Source organism: Grampus griseus (assembly GCF_964374135.1).
Source record: "Grampus griseus genome assembly, chromosome: 12".
NCBI classification, from domain to species: domain Eukaryota; kingdom Metazoa; phylum Chordata; class Mammalia; order Artiodactyla; family Delphinidae; genus Grampus; species Grampus griseus.
This window is the reverse complement of record NC_139006.1, coordinates 39,365,205-39,379,157: the sequence shown is the minus strand read 5'-3', so window position 1 is coordinate 39,379,157 and position 13,953 is coordinate 39,365,205.

Sequence of the window (13,953 nt, the reverse complement as noted above, 5' to 3'; positions counted from 1 at the left end):
TTCTAAATAATATAGTTTCACAAATTGAAGAACTAAAGGAAAAATATACAATGAAATGACAGTAGGTGACTTTAACAAATCTCTTTTAGCATATGAAAGAAAAAATAGGCAAAAAATTAATAAATCAGGAAGGATATAGGAGATGTGAATAACAAAATTAACAAATTTGATTTGACATATGTAGAATACTCCACCCAACAATAAAAAAGTGGTCATTCATTCCAAGTATGCATGGAACATCTACAAAATTTGCCTTATGCTTTCCATAAATAAATTCTCCAGAAATTTCAAATTATTAAAATAATTCAGAGCATATCTGCTGACCACAGTGAAACACCTGAATGTTTGGAAATTGAGCAATTCCCCTTTTAAAATAATTAATATTTTTAAAGATCCACCCTGAGTCAAAGAATAAATCACAATAAAAATTAGAAAATATTTTGAATTATACTATAATGGAAATAGACATCAACCTTCAGAATGTGGCTAAAATTATGCCTAAAGGAAAATGTGTCATGTTAAGTGCCTCTACTAGCCAAGGGAAAAGGCTGAAAATCATCTATTTATGCATCCATCTCAAGCAGTTAGTACATAAAATGGTACATTGAATCCAAAAATGTAAGAAACAATAAAAATAACAATGTGAATTAATGAAATAGAACACAAGCGTACAAGAAAGAAAATCAATCAAATTGCCTCTTTAAAAAGATAATAATAATAAACACCTAACAAGACCAATCAAGAAAAAAGAATGCAAAAGTTGCCAAAATCAAGAATGGAATGAAAAAGGAAACATCACTACCAATTCTATAGACTTTAAATGATAATAAGAGATTGGCTCAGCCACTCCAGGTGGCTGGGTGGGACCTGAGGTGACAGGGCTGGTAAGGTCCCAGAGGAATCACTGTCCTGCACAGAGGCAGGTCTGAGGGGCTTGCTGACCCACACCAGAGCCTGAATACGGACGGTCAACTGGCCCCACTCTGCTCACGGACTCTGATGGCAGCAGCCAGGCTGACAGACCTTCCTCGTTCTCCAGGCCTTCACCCGCCCTGACCTCCACCCAAATCCTAAAGCCACAAGTGAGGGGCACCCGCTCACATCTCTGCAGCCCAGGCCACTGTGTCCAGGCCTGTGAGGTTCTCCTGGGTGGGGTCCCATTTCTGACAGCCAGTGCGATGGAGTGTGGGAGGAGTGTTTCAGGCAGAGGGACCACCGTGTGTAAAAGCTGGGAGGTGGGACTGAGCCGGGAAGATTCAGGAAACCTGGGTTCCTTCTTGTGTCTGAGGGAATGGAGAGTATGAGCAAAGTCATGCCTGGAATGGCAGGCTGAGGCATTGGACTTCATTCTGAGGGTCCTGGGGGGTCGTGAACAGGAGGAGGATGCAGTCTGAGTCAGGGTTTTAAGAGCTTTACAATGTATTCAAATGTCAAGTAACTATGGTGTACACTCGAAACTAAAATAATGTTGTATGTCGATCATACTTCAATTCTAAAAAAAAGAAAAAATAGGTAAGTTGTACTTCATCAAATTTTAAAACTTTTGTTCATCGAAGGATACTATCAAGAAAATGAGGGGACTTCCCTCGTGGTCCAGTGGGTAAGGCTCCACGCTCCCAATGCAGGAGGCCTGGGTTCGATCCCTGGTCAGGGAACTAGATCCCACAAGCATGCCGCAACTAAGAGTCCACATGCCGCAGCTAAAGATCCTGTGTGCAGCAACTAAGACCTGGCGCAGCCTAAATAAATAAATATTCTTAAAAAAAAATGAGAAGACAACCCACAGAATAAGAGAAAATGCTTGCAAGTCATATATCTGGTAAAAGGCTAATATCCAGAATATATTAAAAATGCCTACAACTCAACAAGAAAACAAACACCCCAATTCAAAACTGGACAAAGGGGGCTTCCCTGGTGGCGCAGTGGTTGAGAGTCCGCCAGCCAATGCAGGGGACACGGGTTCGTGCCCGGGTCCGGGAAGATCCCACATGCCGCGGAGCGGCTGGGCCCGTGAGCCATGGCCGCTGAGCCTGTGCGTCTGGAGCCTGTGCTCCGCAACAGGAGAGGCCACAACAGTAAGAGGCCTGCGTACCGCAAAACGAAACAAAACAAAACAAAATGGACAAAGGACTTAGGCATTTCTCCAAGGAAAATGTACAAATAGCCAATAAGCACATGAAAAGATACTCAACACCACTAGTCATTAGGGAAATGCAAATCAAAGCCATGAGATATCACTTCACACCCTAAATAAGATGGCTCATAAAAAAGAAACAAAAAATAACAAGTGTTGACAAGGATGTGGAGAAATTGGAACCCTTGTGTATTGCTGGTGGGAATGTAAAATGGTGCAGCCACTGTAGACAACAGTTTGACAGTTCCTCAGAAAGTTAAACATAGAATTACCATATGATCCAGCAATTCCACCTCTAGGTATAAACACAAAAGAATTGATTCAAACAGATCCTGTACACCCATGTTTATAGTAGCATTATTCACAACAGTCAAAAGATATAAACAATCCAAAAATCCATCAACAGATGAATGAATAAACAAAATGTAGTATATGCATGCAAGAGAGTATTATTCAGCCTTAAAAAGGAATGAAATTCTAAAAAAAAAAAAAAAAGGAATGAAATTCTGACACATGTTACAACATAGATAACCCTGGGGACGCTATGCTAAGTGAAATAGGCCAGACAAGAGGACAAATATTGTATGATTTCATTTACATGAGAAACCCAGAATAATCAAATTCATATGGACAGAAAGTAAAATAGAGGTTACCAGGGCTGAGGGAAGAGGGGAATGAGAATTTATTATTTAATGGGCACAGCGTTTTTGTTCAAGATGCCGAAAACATTCTGGAATTGAATAGTGCACAACATTGGGAAGGTACTTAAGGTCACTGAATTATACACCTAAAAATGGTTAAAATTGTCAATCTTGTGTTAAGTATATGTTACCACAATTTTTAAAAGTAATACAGAAAATTCAATCAACATAATTCACCAATTAACAGAATGAAGAAGAAACACCATGATCATTTCAATAGATGTAGAAATACCATTTGATAAAATTCAACACCCATTTGTGAATAATTTTATGTCTTCACTTACTAGGGATAGAGGAAACTTAACTAAATATCTGTAAAAATCTTAACTAAGTATCTTTTTTAAAAAGTTACAGCAAATGGGGCTTCCCTGGTGGCGCAGTGGTTAAGAATCTGCCTGCCAGTGCAGGGGACACAGGTTCGAGCCCTGGTCCAGGAAGATCCCACATGCTGCAGAGCAACTAAGCCCGTGAGCCACAACTACTGAGCCTGTGCTCTAGAGCCCGCAAGCCATAACTACTGAGCTGGTGTGCCACAGCTACTGAAGCCCGCACGCCTAGAGCCTGTGCTCCACAACAAGAGAAGCCACTGCAATGAGAAGCCGGTGCACCGCAACGAAGAGCAGCCCCGCTCGCCGCAACTAGAGAAAGGCCGCACGCAGCAACGAAGACACAATGCAGTCAAAATAAATAAATTAATTAATTTTTTAAAAAAGAAAGAAATATTAAGCTATAGTAATTAAGACAATGTAATTTCATCACAAAGATAAATAGAGCGATAGAACAGAATAGAGAATCTAAAACCTGGTCATATGTATAAGGTCACTTGACTTATGACAAAGGTGACCTTACCACAGAGTAGGAAGATGATGGATGGGTCTTTTTAATAAATAGTGTGCTATCGATCAGGGATCCCAAAGGGGAAAATCCACTTTGACCTCACACCAGACACAAAAATCTATTCCTGATGGCTGTCGATAGAAATGTACAATGAAACTATAAATCTTCTAGGAGAATGATCTTGTCGGTGGAAGCAGATTTAAATGGGACACAAAGAGCAATGTAACAGTGATTCTGGAGTCAAACTGCCTGAACTTGAAATCTGATTCCAACCTTGGGCAAGTAATTTAAACTTTCTGTGCCTCTGTTTCCTCCTTTGTAAAATGAGGATAATAATAAGCAGATTATGTTGAGGACTATGTGATGATACACGTAAAGGGTCCAGAGCGGTGCCTGGTGCACAGCAAGCACTTACCGAGAGTCACTGTTACGTCCTTTCTGTGAGTATTGCCAAGGCCTCCCCTGAGGGGGAGGGGCTTGGTTTCATTTCTCATAGAAACTTTATGTTCAGTCCTTTGACATGCGACTTTTTTATTTTTTAACAGGAGATACCCATGTTGGAGGCACCGCTTTACCGTCCACAGCATTTGCTGACTACCTGCTGCGTGTGTGGCTGGAGGGAAGGGAGACGGAGGTGAGGAAGATGCTTATAGAGGAAGCAGCGGACAGATTTCTTCCCCGTCCCAAAAACCTCCCCGCATCGTTGGGCAGTAAGACGCAGACCTGAGAAACCACTGGAGAATGTGACAGCACTTAACTAAGAAAGGGCTCCACTTCGCAGAGCACCTAATCAGAAAACACCACTGCATTTTCTAGGTGCTATAACTACACAGAGAGACGTGAGGGTTACATGGAGGAGGGAGAAATCAAAGGCACAGGTGAGGCAGCGACACTGAATCACGAGAAAGTCACGAGCAGCCGCCCCGGAATACAATTTATAAAAGGTGGCAACCCCTCACACTGGCAGGACCTGCTCTAGTTGCTTAAGAAACACCCAGAGCTGGAATTGCCCGGTCAGGGATTACAGGTTCTGGCAGGGAGAGGAAGGGCAGGAAGTCGTCCGGGGGACACCCACCCACGGCCCTCTCCCCGCTGACGTCAGCCCTCTCCCTGGCACTTTGTCAAGTGATAGCTCTAAGAAGTCCTTTGTGTGCCGGCCTGGCGCTGCTGGACGACCCATGTCCAGCAAAGGCCCGTGTATGCATCTTCTCCATCCCACTCTCAGTTTCTTATTTAACCAGATTTGGGGGCAAAACGGTCTCTCACTACTCTTCAGAACCCACCCCCAAAATAAGATGACTAAATCTAAAAGAAATGAAATTCGAAAGACACGTAGGCAGTTTATGGAGCTCACCCACGCAGAGAAACACAAGGGTTTGAGTCCATAGATTCGCTCACTTGTGGCTATATCCTTAGATTCTTTCTTAACTTCTCCCAGTCTTGCATACTAGGTACTCCAACCTCTATCTGATGTAAGTAGGTGAACTGTCAGTTTATGGATTATCCAAGCTCTATTTCTTCCTCTTCCTTCTACTGACTTCATTTTTTGCTATTCACCAGTTATTCTAGAATCTTCATCACAGGATAATGGGGGCGGGGCGGGGGGAGGAAGAGAGAGGTTGAAATGCATATAATTAAATGTCAGAGAAAAGGTGGAAAATATCTGAATCAGGATTTTTATATTTTTTTAACTAGTATTACTGTATTTGGTTTTCCTTTATCCAGCCTCCCTCTTAATATTTTTTCAAAGATTCTCCCCCTGCCAATGATAAATCATGAAGGTCATTTAAGCTTGGATATTGCTTGGTTCTGGCTGAGAGTATACGACTATGCAACTTCCTGTTTAGACATGCTTTCTGAAGATTTTGTTATTACAAATAATTTTTTCGATTATTGAATTCCAGATGTAATGAAAGAAAAGCACACTTGAATCACTATCTTCCTAGACTGTAAGGTCTAGGAAGTTCTTTCAAAAGGAGCAAAATCATCTTCCCCCCTCAAAACATGTTCTTCCTTTTTTATTTTAAAAATATCTCAGTGGGTGGCACCGCCATTTTCTCAGTTGTTTACACTAGACGGTTGGGTGTCGCCCCCAGCTCTCCCTTCCCCTCGCTTGCACCCCAGCAATCACAAGTCCTGCTGAGTTCACCTAGTATTCACTTCTCTGTGGCCCTGCCTCTCTCCTTCCCCAGGGCAACTACCCACGTCCCCTCCCCAGCGCTCTCTCCCGTGGCCACAGTGGTCCTGTCCGCAGACCCTCACCTCAGGTCTCCCCCTACAATCCGTCCTCCACACAGAATGATCCATCTTGATGAGAATATATAGTCAATCAGTGGCTCCCCACAGCCTTCATGGTGAAGGTTAAAGGGCCCTGGTGGAGCAGGAACGTCTCCAGGATCAGCCTCTTCCCACCATTCGCAGATTGGCACAGATTTCCACTCTGGCAACCTGACTTCCTTGTGGTTGCCCCAACGTTCCCTACTGTTTCTTACCTTGATGCCTTTCTCAACCCAGAAACCCTCCTTAATCCATTCACCACTTTCTGCACCTCAATCCATTCAGGTACCCCCATCACTCCATTCCCTACGCTGGCTCATCACTCCCAGTTTATGTGTCCATCCCCTCCCCCCTGTTCAGACTGCCTTCCCTCTGCATTGCCAGCCCCTAACTTGGCACACAGTAGGTGCTCAACAAATATTCACCGAATCCATTGTGTGAATAGTTGCATAGGAAACATGTATATTTAAATTGTTTAGAAGTCAGGTATAGAGAACATAGCAGACGAAAGAGTAAAAAACAAATATGTTTTTGAAACTTTTTCGTTGCTTTGGATCCAGAGCACAGAACCAGTCCTTTGTTCTTCCCACAAATCAGTGGCACATAGCCAATGCATGGGATTGCTTCTGCTTCCCGAATAATCAGAGTAAACATCTATTGCATTACTTATTAAAGGCAGGTGCTGAGTGCTTCACGTGGACTGTCTCACTTAATCCACAGAACTACCCTGTTAGGTAAGAATAGTATTACATTTGAGGAAACTGAGGCTTAGTCAAATTAATGTTAGTTGTCGTTGGAGCTGGGATTTAGAATTTGACATCTGACCCCAAAGTTCAGGCTCTTAACCATTATAATTTCCATAAGAGTTAGGGTCAGAAGGGAGGATACTGGTGAAAAGCATGTAGAGTCAAAATTACTCTTGGAAATTCCTTTTCATCAGAAATCTGTACCTCTTGGGCAGGAAGTTAGAACCTGCGTTGTAATTCAGAGACACAACTCATGGTCCAGGCTCTCTAGACACAAGTCCAATGCTGTTTCAGTCTTCACCAAAGTCTTCTATATATTTGACTTGTCTCCTTAACAAACATTTCAGTACTTGATACCACAGCTTGACTTTTCTCTTGCCAATCTTTATGACCCCTGTTACACTGAATCACATTGGAGAGGGCCATCCCATCTCCTGAAATCTCAGCACAGCCAGCTCTTGCACTGTGAGTTGAAACTGACCACTGGCTTCAGATGAAGGTGATGACTTACGTCTGGAAGCCATGCTGTACGGGAAGAAAAACTGCTAGAATCACACTCAGCAGGAGGAGATGTTTGCACAGAGAGCATGTAAGAAAGCCCAGTTGCGAAATAGCAAATTCCTCTGTCCCCATCCTGTCTTCCTGTGGGACTGGAAAGCCTAGTTGTCAGGTCCCTCCTCACTCAAACTTATGCGTATTTGAGCTCATGTAAATTAAATACACAGAAGGAATGATTCCATTACAGCAGGATGCTCCCATGGCCTTGAGGGTCAGGGCATCTGTTGTGGACAATGATATCCATTTTTATTTTGAGATCTCCATCTTGGGGAAATGGGATAACTGACATGCAGTTCTTCCTTTCCTTTGATCTAAATCCCTTAAACTACATCTTAAAATGATCCCTACCTGCCTTATACTTCTCAGAGGTACAGCACTGATGCCCCAACCCCAGGGGGTCAAAAGACCTACTTGAGGGCTTCCCTGGTGGCGCAGTGGTTGAGAGTCCGCCTGCCAATGCAGGGGACACGGGTTCGTGCCCCGGTCCGGGAAGATCCCACATGCCGCGGAGCAGCTGGGCCCGTGAGCCATGGCCGCTGAGCCTGCGCGTCCGGTGCCTGCGCTCCGCAACGGGAGAGGCCACAACAGTGAGAGGCCCGCGTACTACAAAAAAAAAAAAGACGTACTTGAAACCCCTAAAATTTCTGTATTTCTTTCCTTTGCAATAATATGATTAAGTCTGATGTGTGCAAGGTCTTTGAACCATAGATTGATAGATAGATGAGAGATAGATAAAGAGATGATAGATAGATAGATGATAGATGGATAGATAGATAGATAGATGATAGATAGATAGACAGATAGATAGATAGATGACAGATAGGTGCAGAACTGAAAATAGGGGCCAATAAGTGCTTTTTAAATTCCTTTGAGAAAGTTTAAAGAAACCCACTGTTTTCTCATGGGAAATTTTGATTTAGGCCTTTTTTTGTTTTTTTCTGTTTACCCCAAGTACACTAGGGCCAAACTCTAATTAACTTTAGGTAAAGGAGGTCAAGAACAGAAGGACTGAATATTTCTGCCCTGCAAACCGGTTCATCTGTACCATTTTTCTAGGTTCCACATACATGCGTTAATATACAATATTTGTTTTCCTCTTTCTGACTTACTTCACTCTGTATGACAGTCTCTAGACCCATCCACCTCTCTACAAATGACCCAATTTCATTCCCAAAAGGACTGAATTAACATAGAGGAATCATCAACACAAAGAGCACAACAGAATCTACTGTGTGATTTTTTTTTTTTTTTGGTGGACATAGTAGCTTAGCAACGCATATTTACTTCCTGTTATAAAAAAGATAGGTGCTATAAAATGAAGAGTTCCTGAATGGTGAATCATTTATGCAGCCACAGTTTTCCTTTAGAAATTAGGTGCACAGCCTTAGGAAATAGAAGGTGATCACGAGCCATCCTCGTATAGGAAAACTCTATGTCAGCAACAAGGTGGAGGACTGAAATAAAATTCTGCAACAACGAGTCCAAAGTTTCCAGCAGAAGCATCCCAAAGCAAGTCAAGGTCCTCCTCGTGCTGGTGTTCAATGCCACGACCACCCACCACAGCTCAGGGAGCCCAGCAGGCAGCAGAGAGAGCTGAGTTGCCTCCCAGCGACTGTTTTTTTTTGGTGGAGGGGGGTCCATGGTCACCCAAAGCTAGCAGGTGAGACCAGGCCTCTCCACTCCACACACACCTAAGGCTGCACACTCCATCTTCAGGCTCCTGTGTTTTCAACTCTTGCCTGATTTTTTACAATTGTGGTAAAATACACATAATATAAAATTTGCCATCTTAACCATTTTTAAGTGCACAGTTCAGTGGCATTAAGTACATTCACATTGTTGTACAACCGTCACCACCATCCTACCCCAGAACTTTTTTCATCTTGCACAACTGAAACTCTATCGCCATGAAACACTAACTCCCCAGTTCCTCCCCGCCACCCCTGGCAACCACCATTCTACTTTCAGTCGTTTTGAATTTGACTCCTCTAGCTACCTAGAGAATCATAAGTAGAATCATACAGTGTTTCTCCTTTCCTGAATGGCTTATTTCACTCAGCATCATGTCCTCAAGGTTCATCCGTGTTGTAGCGTGTGTCAGAATTTCCTTCCTTTTCATGGCTGAATAATATTCCATGTGTCATATTTATTGTGTGCTACTGTAGAATATTTGTGTGTGTGAGGGAAGTAAGAGGCTGATTATGTAATTGGCCCACTCCTCTCACCCCCTATAGGATGAACTTGCTGCCTGGATATCACTTTGTCCCTGTCACTAAAGGGGCCACAGAGTGTCCAGAAGAAAAATCCCTTCTACAAAATATGAGGCCCAGAGTTTAAACCAGAGATTCTAAACTGGAATCCATGGTTGGGCTCCCAGAAGTCTGTGAATTCCCTGAAGCGGAAATCAAAATTGTGTACCTTTGTCTTTTTCTGGGGAAAGAGTCCTTAGTTTTTATTATCTTTTCAAAAGAGTCTTTGACCCCCAAATGCTAAGCATCACTGGTCTCAGATACACCTCATTCAGGCTGAGCTGAGAACTGGATGAACTGCTGTTTCTCCCTCTCAGTGCGTGGTTCCACGAGGATGACAGCGCTTCAGAAATACCTACACCAACTCTCCACTGTACCTTGAACCCCAGAGCACTGCTTCTCGGGAGTCTGTTCAGAGGACTAGGGAGTTGGCTGTGCTAGGTCTAGTTATTCTCCACAGTGTATAAGAAACTATTTCTGCAATGACAGAAGAAAAGTTAATACTCAAAATATTTTCACTAGATTAAATTCAAAAGAGTATGGTAACGGGAGGTAGCAAAGACACCCGAACTGTGGTCCCTGATCTCGAGGAGCATGAAATCCAGTGAGAGGCACGGATTGGACGCCATCTGTGAGCACTAGTGAGCTCAACACAACCAGCGAACGGCACGGATGTGCGGCACCGACTGCGTTTGCTGGAGGTATTTTCTTAGGGTCACAGTCTGCTTAAATCACACTGCCCCATGGAGAAAACTCGTATTCATGCTAAGGTCCAGGAAAAATCAGACTTCCACTACCAACTGGTAGGCTTTAACCTCTTGGACAAGGAAAACTATGTAACTGACCTCATCTCCCTCCAAAATGTGGCCACCGGGAAGCTCAGACTCATATTTCTGGCTCAACAGCGCTGACTCTGTAAGTCCGCATAATCTCCGCATATTTGTTTTATTATCCAGCCTTCTTCTCCCATTCCTTATACTTGGCCTTTGTGTTTTCTGTGGGCTGGATTCTGTTTTTGAATTTTATTTCTTCATTGTGTGTTTCTGCTGCACACTGGCCCAATCCTTTGCAGAATGAGGTGTGTTGTCTGTGATGCAGGCAATAAATGGGAGCTGGGATAGAAACAGGAGACGAGCTTGACGTCTGCCATGCTGGCTGTTTTCTGCCGCCCTTCAGAAAACTCTCCGTCTTTCTTCACCTGCTCTGTATCTCCCTGCCAGGCTGTGTGCTGGCAGTGGCTGCGTTCTTTTACCAAAGTCCCCAACTCTTATCCGGCCGCCTTCTCCGAGGCTCGTAGCTATAGCTGTCCTGGATTTTTTTGTTTGTTTTGTTTGTTTGGCCATGCTGTGTGTCATGTGGGATCTTAGTTCCCCGACCAGGGATCAAACCCGTGTGCCCTGCAGTGGAAGCACACAGTCTAAACCACTGGACAACTAGGGAAGTCTCCCAGCTTTCTTGGGGTTTTAATAACTCTTTCCTCCTCCTGCCCCTTCAGCCAGAAGTGGTAACATCACTCCCTTTCTACGCATGCTAGCCCCAGGGTGTGTCCTCAAACCTTACAGGCTCCTTTCAGCCGTGCCCACACCTCTGTAAGTACTGGCCGTGAAGTCTCAGCTATTCCACTCGAGTGTGAGCTGATGGTGGCCGGCGAGGCTCTCAGAATGAGTCAGATTTTTGCCATTGTTCTCCACACACAGTCTGTTCCACTCACCGTGCTTTACGTGTATTTCTGTGAAAGCACCGGCTCCCTCTTGCCTCTCAGTCTTTATATGCTCTGGCCCCTCCACCTGAAATCCCCAGTCCTCGAGCTCATCCTCCTTGATTCCCTTCTACGCACTCCCGGTGACGGTGTGATGCTACCACACCAACTAATCCCACCGACCTGTCACTCTTTGTTTCTGAGTCTGTCCCCTCCACTGAACTGTGAGGGCAGGCTTATGTCTGAGTATCTGTTTTGTTCCCAGCACCTGGTATTCAATTTAAAAAAAAAATTGTTGAATGGAGAAATGAATACATGAGTGAATAAAAACACTTCTGGATCTTCCATCAGCAGTGCCACCTCTGGGCTATGTCTTGGGGCATGACTGCAGGGCTGCCAAGGTGTCCTCCCCTATGGCCAATGGAGCTGTCAGCACCCAGCGCAGGCCCAGAGCTGCCTGGAGAAGGCACAAAGGTGGGATGGGCTGAGTCCACAGAGGGCACCCGAGGGGGTGTGCTTGTGGAGACTGAGGGAAGATGAGAGATGAGAAGAGGAGGGGAGGTCACCGTAGGCACCATCGTGAGACTCTTGGGCTTGAGTTGACTTTAAGATAACTGGAAGTCACCTAGGCTCCGAGGAGCAAGATAGTGCCACCAAAAGAGACCAAGCGAAGGTGTTTGGAGATGGATATGGAATACAGGTAAGAGGACGCATGCCAAGGACAGGGCATCTGCTGGGGGAATGGGGTGGCAGTTGAGCCATGAGAGAGAAGGAGGAAAAAGACCAGAAGTGGATCCCACAAAACTGACAGCTCCCACTCCTTTCTGGCATCTCCCCAAACTTTCCCCCAGTCCCTGTGTGGCCATGGCAACCTTAGCAACTGCCCTGAAGCAGGAGGTTCCAATAACAGGCAGCTTTTGAGTAGAGTCAGTAAAGTTTAGGGACTGAGAATGTGGCCTCTGGTGTCCTAAAACCCTCCTCTGAGTCCTAGCTCTGCCCCACTAGCCGCGTGGCCCTGCTCAAGTGACCCACTCTCTCCAAGACGCAGTCCTCTCATCTGCAAAGCGGGACGGCCGTGGCACCCACCGCCTGCGGTCTGTTGAGTATTAATTTTTTCCACACGTAGAATGTGCAGCTTACCTGGCACATAATACAAATTTTACTGGTTTGTTTTATTCCTTTTATTTTATGGATAATTTCTAAGGTAAAGCACCAGAGGGAAATCAGCTAAGATACTAAGTAAACAAAATCATAGAAGTTCTACTAAATCTGTCCATCATATTCCACATAAGAAGGGAAAAATTCAGACAGTAGCTTACAATGCTAAATCATAAACACCACAAAAGATTCCACATTTCGAATTTCTATCACCATTGGACCCAGGTTCAGCTCTTTTCACACATTATCTTGACCCATGACAGTGACCCCTAAATTCAGTATAATCTCCCCCACTTTGAGGACAGGACGAGGGAATGGAAACTGAGAAGGCTGCTGGCTTGCTGAGGCCACACAACTGGAAAGAACAGAAAGTAAGAGGTGGCCTATAGTCTGTGCCTGTCCTCCGGGCCGCTGTACCTTCTCAAAGTGACATTTTCAGTGGTCCTGACATTATTTAGATGCAGCTGTTAATCAAAAAACATGAAACTCAACGGCAATGTCTATTAGAAAACCCCTGTGTGTTTACAAAAGAGAATATACTAGTTAGTGTAAGTGATGTATTTTAAACTGCTGACCCACGACATCCATCACAGGTACAGAAATGTATTCGAAATTCTTCATTTGAAGTTGAACATCTGTCGAATTGGCCTCCTTTGCGTGCGTAAGCTGGTCCCCTGCATGTGGGGAACGTTTCAGCCCCCACTGATGCTGGCACTAGGTGATCTGCATGCACGGGTGAAGCCTGCACCCGTGCCCTGGAACATCTCTGAAATTCTTGTCTCCATGTGTAATGTTTGGACCGTCTCTGAGCACCATCACCCAGCCTGTACTACATCCTTGACACGTCTGCAGACACTCTGAGAGAGGTGGAGTTGAGAGAAAGAAGTAAAGCCCAGAAATGATTGGGCCCTAATAGTTCCAGCCCTACACAAGTGCTATTTTGGTATCTGGCCTTGTACCTGACAAATGAATGGGAATTCTGAGTGGAAACATAGATGTCCATTAGTAGGAGAAATCAAGGAGGAAGGGGTGGGCCCCTCTGAACACCCTCTTCATTCTCAGCTACTTGTTCATTTGACCTTGTTCCCTCAGAGGACAGAGAACACGCCAAGGTCTTCCAGTGTCTACACCCAACTGCCACTTTCATTTAGCTTGTCCTTAAAATGTCCTACAGGAAAACAAAAGCCAAATTATGATAGCACACACTTTAAAGCCTACACAATGCACCCATGTGTGGTGACTTCACAGCAAACCAGAGAAATAGGCAGGGCTGGTAGCATTATGCTCACCTTACAGATGAGGAAACTGGGGCACCGAAGTTAAGGCAATTAGCCGAGGTCACGGAATTGGAAAAAGCAAAACTCAAATCCAAGATCCCATTGTTCTGAGTCCAAGTCCAGTGCCCCTTTATCTCACCTTATATTTTTTAAAATCTCAGTGCTAGAAGCAAAAATGCATGGATAACATTTGGGAAAGTAGCAGGACAGGGCGCCACAGTGAGGCGCTGTCCCCCTCAAAGACCCCCAGGTCCCAGCCCTATAAATGGGTGTCTTCACCTGCGTCACTGAGCCTATCCCCTACCCGCTGCTGTGGC